Source organism: Nycticebus coucang, chromosome 15 (assembly GCF_027406575.1).
Source record: "Nycticebus coucang isolate mNycCou1 chromosome 15, mNycCou1.pri, whole genome shotgun sequence".
Taxonomy (NCBI): Eukaryota; Metazoa; Chordata; class Mammalia; order Primates; family Lorisidae; genus Nycticebus; species Nycticebus coucang.
In genome coordinates, this window is record NC_069794.1 from 60,411,576 (window position 1) to 60,419,407 (window position 7,832).

Here is a 7,832-nt window from a genome sequence, read left to right on the forward strand (position 1 = left end):
TTAGCTTACAATGTTTGTATTTGTTAGGTAATGTCCCTGTTGTAGTTGTGTCTGCACCCTTACATTGTGCCCATTACCCTTATACCCTTACATTGTGCCCATTAGGTGGGAGCACACCAATCCCCTTCCACCTCCCCCCACCTTGAATTAAATTGAGTTTTTCTCTTGTATGGGCGTATATTAGTTTGTCTACTGGCTTCATATTAGTATTGAGTATCAAACACTGCTTTTCTATTGGTGTGATACTTTACTAAAGAGAATGTTCTCCAACTCTATCCAGGTTAATACAAACGATATAAAGTCTCCATCTTTTTATGGCTGAATAGTATATTCCATGGTGTACATATACCATAGATGGACACTTTGGTTGTTTCCACATCTAGGTGATTATACATTGAGCTGTGATAAGCAATCCAATGCAAATGTTCTTCTGACAAAATGATTTTTTTCTTCTTCTGGGTAGATGCCTAGTATGGGAGTGAGGGGCCAAATGGAAGGTCTATTTTGAGTTCTTTGAGGATTCTCTATACCTCTCTCTAAAGAGGCTAGATTAGTTTCGATCTCCTAATAGTGTAAGAGTGCTTCCTTCTCTCCACATTCATGCCAGCTTTTGCAGCTTTGGGACTTTGTGATATGGGCTGTTCTCACTGGGGTTAGGTGATATCTCAGGGTGGTTTTGATTTACATTTCTCTGATGATGAGAGATGATGAGGCATTTTTCTATGTTAGCCATTTCTCTGTCTTCCTCAGAGAAGGTTCTGTTCATGCCTCTTGCCCAGTGATAGATGGGATTTTTAGCTCTTTTTTTGTTGATTAACTTGAGTTCTCTGTAGATTCTAGTTATCAATCCTTTGTCAGATTTGTAACATGCAAATATCTTACCCATTCTGAATATTGTCTATTTGTCTTAATTGTTGTAGCTTTATCTCACTACTATTAAAAAATGCTTTGCAAGTGGAAACTTACACTTTTAGATGAATAAATGTAGGCTTTTGAAGAAAGGCACTGTTTTTTTTTTTTTTTTTTGAGACAGAGCCTCAAGCTGTCACCCTGGGTAGAGTGCTGTGTCATCACAGCTCACAGCAACCTCCAACTCCTGGGCTCAAGTGATTCTTCTGGCCTCCGCCTCCGAAGTAGCTAGGACTATAGACACCCGCCACAATGCCCGCCTATTTTTTGGTTGCAGCCGTCATTGTTGTTTGGTGGGCCCAGGCTGGAATCTAACCCGCCAGCTCTGGTGTATGTGGCTGGTGCCTTAGCTGCTTGAGCCACAGGCACCAAGCCAGAAAGGCACTTTTGAGATCATTTGAGCTGTGAACTCAACTAGCTGCTTTTTCCACAGAACACCATATTTATTTGAAAGTAGGACTGACAGACAAGGGAGAGCTAATCAGACTTGTATATTTGTCAGATATTTTTTCAAAAAATGTGAAACCTGAGTCTGACACTTCAAGGGAGACAAATGACAGTATTTATGGCCAATGATAAAATCTGAACTTTGAATCAGAATTTTGGAAAACTCACATCTGCCACCATGAGCTCTGCAGCTTCACAATATTTAAAGACTATTCTAATGAGAGTGGTGGTGATATGAATTAATGTAATTTTTCAATATTCTATAGTGGGAAATATCACTATTTCAAAGATATGATATTTTCCAAAAGACCAACGGACGATGGTACAAAATTTAAATCATGAGAAAGACCAATGGATTTTAATGTAATGGCTTTAGTCGTATGCAATTTTAACACGCGTGATGTGTAGTTTCATGTTTCTTCCACTACAGTAAATTTATAGAGCAGTTCTAGCTCTACAAGATCTCAACTGTCATCCTTGGTAACCAAACCCACCTCTCTCCTCACACTCCTTCTCTCCATGAAACAGTTTTTAAATAGTTTACAGTTGTTGTATTTCTCATGGTGCCCATGATAATGCTGGACATCATAGGTGCTCCATAAATATGAACAGAATGGATGTGAATTTCTTCTTCACTCACTTTATAAGCTGTGCTGCTGTGGTTGTGGCTTTTGTAACCACAGTAGATGCTGAGTACAGAGGCATCGCTCATCAATTCAGTACATGTGTTCCTGAAAAACTGTGTGTAACTGAAGATAGTGAAACATCTACCTATTTGCCTCACTGGTATTTATCACTTCACGTTATCTTCAGTTTGCTTATCAACTGACGTGAGAACTGACATGCTCACTTTGGTTTCTGCTTCTCTTCCTCAAAGTTGATGACCACACATCCAACCTGGAGAAGAGCCCACCACAAAAGAAAAAAATACAAAGTCCTTCCCCACAAGAAATTTGCAAATTAAGGCCATTATTCTTCTTAGAAAAACTTGTCAGAATTTACTGGGGTTATGGTAGGATGGATAAATGCAAGGAGTTATCCAACAGAGACCTTGCCTTCCAAAGTTCCCTGGTGTGGGATGACAGACACATGTGGAGGCAAAAATGCTTAGAGTTAGAAACTGTCAGATCATTATTATTTGATAATAAGAGACCTTTTGTACAAGGGTGATAAAGTTTTTTAGAGCAAAGACAGAGTTTTTTTTTTTTGGCACAGATAAAGGGATTCAAGTAAATGCAGCTGCCACTGATAACAGTAATAACAATAGTACAAAACGTGGCAAGTTTATTTTAAATTCACTTACATCCAAAGTAGTTAATAATTTGATTTCCATTATGTCTTCCTCCAGCCACGTGTAATGACTTCCTAAAAACTATTAAAATGTGTTTTATAAATAGAAGTTTACTTTTTTTTTTTTTTTTGAGACAGAGTCTCATGTTGCCCTAGGTAGAGTGCTATGGCATCAAAGCTCCCAGCAACCTCCAACTCTTGGGCTCAAGTGATTCTCTTGCCTCAGCCTCCCAAGTGCTGGTACTCCAGGAGCCTGCCACAGGCCTGGCTAGGTTTTCTATTTTTTTTTTTTGTTGTTGTTGTTGCAGTTTGGCAGGGGCTGGGTTTGAACCCACCACCCTCGGCATATGGGGCCAGCGCCCTACTCACTGAGCCACAGGCGCCGCCCTTTTTTTTTTTTAAAAGTAGAAACAGGATCTTAGTGTTGCTCAGGTTGGTCTTGAACTCGAGCTCAAGGGATTTTCCCACCTTGGCCTCCTGGAGTGCTAGCATTACAGATGTGAGCCACCATGCTCGACCAGAAGTTTCTATTTTAGATGAGTGGGTGCAGGCTACCATTCAAGGTAGCATCATCTCAGTTGTTCAATCGGCTAACCAAATCTCTTTGGTCAAAGTAGGTGGTCACAAACCCAATTGTTTAAAATTTAGGAACAGATAAAGTATCCTACTCATTTAATTCAGTTTTTCTCCTTAAGAAGCAGTAACAAATATCTGACAATAGGAAAGGCACTGTGCTAAGTACTAGAGGGGATTTAAAAATGACATGGAATCTCTTCTCTTAGCACTTGGTTCAAACTTCCTTCCTTTAATTTCTTTTCCTCTTTCAGCTTCTTAAGATGTCTTAGTCTGACTTGTGCTGCTATAACAAAGTATCTGAAGACGAGGTAATTTATAAAGAACAGAAGTTTATTTCTCATAGTTATGGAGGTGGGAAGTCCAAGATCAAGGCAATCACCAGTTCAGTGCCCAGTGAGGGCTGTTCTGTTTTCATGATGACTCCTTGAACCCTGTGTCCTCTGGCAGGAGGAAGGCTGTGTCTTCACATGGTCAAAAACTGAAGGCAAAAAGGGGGACAAACTCCCTCCGTCAAATTCTTTTATAAGAGCACCTACTCCCATTCACAAAAGAGGAGCCCTCCTGGTCTAATCACCTCGTAAAGGCCCTCCTTCCTAATATCCTCACAGTGGAAACACCTGAATTTTGGAGGGGACACAATTAAACCATAGCAATGTCATGCTGATCAACATTATATTTATGTGCTTCAGACAAATTCAGAGGATTAGAATTAATGCACAGCTATTGATAGTTACAAATTTCATCCCAGCATTTCTTTGCTATAGCCTGGCCATCATTCATCCCACTTACACTGGACTTGTAGTACATCGCAGGAGAAGGTAAGTGCTTCGTGTGATGGAAGAATGGTATTACCCACCCCAAGGTTCACTTAATTTTAGAATGCCTCACCACTGCTAGTCTTATGGGCATGCTCAGAACTCGAGTCACTGCACACAGCAGGATGAAGCTTGTGGCTTGTCACAAACCTGGCTTCTGTCTGTTTTCATAGAAGTCTCATTGTGGGAAGCAACATCCAAAGATGCTATGGATCTGAACCCCAGCTCCCCTGAGCTGAACACAGGCCTTGGCACACAGGATGCACTTGATGGATCTTATTAGTAGTTACAACCATGACTGCTACAACCAGCTGACATGTGTAGACAAATTTCTCTCTGAGCTTTAGTGAGAATGATGCATAGGTATTTACCTTGCAATATTATTGTGAAAATTATAAGAAAGATTATGCAAAAAGTAAGTAGCCTATTGGCCAATCAATAGCAGAATTCAAGAAATTATAGCTGCTACTATTATTGCTGCTGTTATTATATTGAGGCTGGAAGGATATCTTTTGCTACTAAGCCCTCAGTATAACACATCACAACAATGAGTTACAGAAGTTACTGCTCTTACACACTGACATTTTCTAAACAGATAAAACATTGTATCAACTATTATTTTGATTATTTGGAATTGACATTGTCCTAAATGTGGCTTTATAGGCACACCACAAAATCTCTTCATTAACACACTGATAGCATCTTGCATTTTCCTTCACTGAATCAGAAGTTTTCCTCTGCCAACAATAGTCATGCTTTCATCAAAAGCAATGACTACCTAAAGGAATACCGACATTCTATGGAACTTGGTCCTTCTTGCATTTTTGTGATTGTCATGGGAAATTAAGATCAGTTCAGAGTGATAGCCATTAGCGTAGGAATTATCTGATTCAAAATAGCACAAGATATTTGATGTTGTTGCCACATAACTCTGAATTGTAAACATTTGCCAAATATTGCAGAAATGCTTTGGGCTGAAGAGTTCTGGCACTGCAGATTTCTTCATTTTATGATTGCCAGAGTCATTGAAAATAAATTTTGGATTATGCTAAAGGGAAATAACAAAGACACTATCCAGCAACAGTCTCTTGTGTTTGACAGACAATTTCATGCTTTTAACTGATTCCAATCTCTGGGAAAAGTGGAAGTAAGCAATAGACAAAAATTAACAACACACAAAGATGCCAGAAGTGGATACTGTAGAATGGAACTTTTGCTTTGTTGATTATTTGCACATTGTGTTTTTGTGCTATATTCTCCTTCATTAGAAGATACTGGAAAAGAATCCAGTTCCCAAATTTTGTAAAGCTTTTGATGTTGTTTAATAATATCCTAATTGTATTCATTTTCATCTTTTTGATAATGAAATCTTCCAAGTTTTAGTCGGGCACACAAACTTCACTTTCTGGGCTCCCTTTAAGCTAGCTATGGGATTAAATTCTGGCTGGTGGGCTATCCTTTGGCAACATCTTGTAGCCTTTATTTTAATTAACTTTTGTTTTTTGCAATATCTTTATTCGGCTTGTTCAAAATACACCACCTTTCATTAAGTATTTTGAAGGAGGTGCAAGAGAGAAGAGAAAGCTCACTCGTCTGCTCCCTTGGCACACACTCAGGACTTTTTTCACGTTTGTTTAAATGATGTATTTGAAGCTGAACGTGCTGTCACAGGACAGGTGTTTGCCATTGCATCTCCCACACAAATCTTGACGGTGGGGCCATTTAGGGCCCACAAGGCGAAGTTTCACCACACAGGAACATCTAGTTTGCTCACAATTTTGACAGGTGATATCCTCCACTCAGTAAGGGTTATAAGACTTCTGGCAAGTTCTGCAAAACTGTTTGAAGTAAACCTTGTTGGTGCCCTGTACACACCACACGTACGCCCTCTCCCATCGGATGTTAACAGTCCTTACAGTGGTAATAGCCATACTTCGGTTCTAAGAACTGGAATCCCAAGCGCTCCTTGCCCAGCTCGGGGCTCTTCAGCGACGACCTCTCTCCAGCTGCTGGCTCCCCTTCCGTCCCCTCCGTCATTGCCGTCCTGGGGCCTCCCCGCCGGCGGAGGCTGCTCCAGGCTCCTGGGCTCGGGCCCGCAGCCTCCTGAGGCCGCAGCCGGGGCCACGCAGCAGGCTGCTCCCAGCTCGCCCGACCCGCGGCCTACGCCTCCTCAGCTTGCGGTCGTCCGGGCGCTTTCCTCGCCTATGCCTCTCCCTCCTCGGGACCTTGCAGCCTCGCGGGGGCGGCCCGCCTTCTCCCTCCGTCGCCCCGGACCTCTGCTCGCCCGCCGCATCCTCGGCCCCCTCCAGGAAGGCCGCAGGGCGGCGGGAGGCCATCGGCGAGTACACGGTGACGGTGCACGGGAAGCTCACGGGCCGCGGGGCACCCTGCTTCCGGCCACGGCGGGCCGGCTGCTGGGACGCCGCGACCTCGGCTCCGGGGCCGGCCCGGGGACCCGGATCGCGGGCCCTGCGCGGCAGCGTGCACCACCCCAGGGAACACTGCACCGAGGCGTCGCTGTGCGGGTTCACCTGCACAGCCGCGTCGCAGCTGGCCGCCCGGCAGAAGCGCGGGCCGATGCCCGGGCTCACCTGCGACAGGAGGGCTATGAACTGCGTTCGCTGGTAGCTGTCGAAGAACTTTACGGCCGTCTGCTGACCACAGCCCGAGAAGGACGGCGACGCCGTCCCCGCCGCGGAGGAGGACGAGGCGGGAGTGCGCTGCGGCCGGCGAGTAGGAGTACGAGCAGGTGAGCACGCGGAGTACGTGTAACAGTCCAGCACCTCGTCCCCGAGGGCAGCCATCCTTCTGCCTCAGCCTCCTCGGTGCTGGGGCTACAGGCATCCGCCTATTTTTTTTTATTTTTACTACAGACGGGGTATCTCATTCCTGGGCTCTAGCTATCCTCCCGCCTCAGTCTCCCAAAGTCCGCAGATTCCAACAATGAGCCACTGCGCGGGGCTCAAGACGTCTTTCTAAAAGGCCCAGAGAAGAAGACCAGAATTAGTCTTTCATGCACGGTGGCTTAAAACGTCGCAATCCTGTAAGTGCTGGGATTTTTCAGTAGTTTTTTTTCAAGTTGCAACGCGGTACCTTAACGCCTACGAAGAACTTCTAAGCCTTAGAAGGGATTTTACACAAACCAAAGGGAAATGCAGGTAGACAATTAGAGGAAAGAATAAACACCAATCCTCAGGCGTGTCTGAGGCAACCGCCGGGAATGGCGGTATAAAGAAATCAGCAGCTCAGAACTTTATTACTGAAGCGTAACTGTTAATGAGCAGTTCAGCTCCGCGCCTGTTCAATAACAATCGGTTTGGAGGCGAAAAGAGGCGAGGAGGACGTGGCAGCTCCTCCAAGAAACTAAGCGAGGCAATAGGGAGGCGTGTGCCACTGCTCTCTCTGTACCTTGTGGGCATAAGGAGCCATGCCGCGGGCTGTGTGGACCATCGAGAAGTCGATGACCTCTCCTAGATCTGCGGTCCCAGGCCTGCTTTGCCTGTAGAAGCGAAAAAGTTTCCGAAAGGCGTCCTCCTCTGGCTCTGTTGCCAGCGTCGCCACAGAGGCCAGGGCCGCCGCCATCTTCCCCATCTCGCTGCCTGGGCCCTCTGATCCTGAAGCAGCATTCCTTGCTCCGGATCCACTTGGTTCTTCCGGGGTCGCAACCCCAGTGCGGAGTGGGCTTTCAGTTTAAAGATGGTGGCCTTGGCGGCCCCGCGGTGAGGCGTGTCAAGGCCCTGCGTACAAGTATTAATCAGCCCGTTGCTTTTTTTAGAAAAAATCCTTGGACTGCTG

General features: G+C 44.9%; 1 pseudogene; it reads right to left on the reverse strand.

The window, feature by feature from the left end:
• Nucleotides 1-5,671: 5,671 nt before the first annotated feature.
• On the reverse strand, nt 5,672-6,841 carry LOC128566315 (zygote arrest protein 1-like; annotated as a pseudogene).
• Between the last annotated feature and the right edge of the window lie 991 nt (nt 6,842-7,832).